This window comes from Austrofundulus limnaeus, unplaced genomic scaffold, assembly GCF_001266775.1.
Source record: "Austrofundulus limnaeus strain Quisiro unplaced genomic scaffold, Austrofundulus_limnaeus-1.0 Scaffold15, whole genome shotgun sequence".
Taxonomy (NCBI): domain Eukaryota; kingdom Metazoa; phylum Chordata; class Actinopteri; order Cyprinodontiformes; family Rivulidae; genus Austrofundulus; species Austrofundulus limnaeus.
In genome coordinates, this window is record NW_013952417.1 from 3983467 (window position 1) to 3984850 (window position 1384).

Genomic DNA, 1384 nt, shown 5'->3' on the forward strand with positions numbered 1-1384 from the left:
ATATATATATTTGTGGATTTGTGGAAAGGGGAAGGATGATTTTAATGTACAGCAGCTTTTATTGAAAAGGAAAAAAAATCTTTTTATTTTTGGCAAGGCAAAATTCATTGTCCAATACCTCCCAGCTCCAGGCCTTTATCAAGATTATAAAATATTTGTTAGGTTAGTCAACTTTACTGAAAATACCTTTACCCAACCATGAAGTGGGGATACTATTACTGTTTTATCCTAGCTGAAACTGGTCTACAAGGACTTAGCATCTAAACTTTTTATTTAACAAACAACCCCTTTCAAAAACTATTGATCTGGAATACAAAAACAATATGGTTCAGGTTTTAAGTTGAACTGACAAGACAGGCAGGTGTGGTAAGCTTAAATTTAAACTCATCTTTAAAATAAACCATGTTTCATTACTGCCAGTCAGTCATTCAGCAGCATGTTAATGTCGCAGCAAACCTGAAGCCAGTTTAGGTTCTACTTCCACAGCAGCAGAGTTCCACAGCAATGTTTTTGTTAATATCATACATGTATCAGTTTTATTCATGAAATCTGCTGGCTTCTTCTTTAGATTGTTCTTTTTTCATGTACAGTGCCCTGAGACAACGTATGTTGTGACTTGGAGCTATATAAATAAACTGATTTGAACTGAATTGAACTGAAATACAAAAAAACTGGCATGAAAAGAATACATGTAAAATGGTACAACTCAYAGAGGAGAGAAAGTGCTGTGGCTTTACTTTTGATACAGAAAAATGCTATCTTCAATTAATGAACTTAATACATTTATAAATATATACAAATTCTTTGTTCTGGGACTTGAGGCCTCCAGATCCAGACTGACAGCTGATGGCTAACCAACCAGACTTTGTGGTGATCAACAAGCAAGAGAAGAAGGCAGTGACTTTAACATCAGGAAGAAGAAGCTCAAGAAGCTGGAGAAATAACAAGAGCTAAGAGAGGAAATACAGAAGTTGTGGAAGGTCAAAGCATCAGTGGTGCCAATGGTCATTTCAGCCCTCTGTGCTGTGACCCCCCCAAACTGGAGGAGTGGTTCTGACAGATCCCAGGAACAACCTCAGAGATCTCTGTCCAGAAGAGAACAGACCTAACAGCTAAGATGATGAACAGAACCCTCAAACTCACAGACCTCTGGTAGAAGATCCTGACATGAAGTGGATGGATGGATCGGTAGAAAGGTGGACAGATGTGTAGAAACATGAGTATATAGGTGGGTAGATATGTAGATGGGTAAAAAGACAGGAAGATAGATGAGTTGGTAGATGGATCATTATAGATAGATAGATAGATAGATAGATAGATAGATAGATAGATAGATAGATAGATAGATAGATAGATAGATAGATAGATAGATAGATAGATAGAT

General features: G+C 36.9%; 1 protein-coding gene across 1 annotated transcript in view; it reads right to left on the bottom strand.

Annotated features, from left to right (window-relative positions):
* Positions 1-1028: 1028 nt before the first annotated feature.
* atf6 (activating transcription factor 6) overlaps positions 1029-1384 on the bottom strand; it is a gene marked incomplete in the record, with an annotated part of 58026 nt that continues 57670 nt past the window's right edge. Inside the window, 1 exon segment of the transcript XR_001309840.1 lies at positions 1029-1039.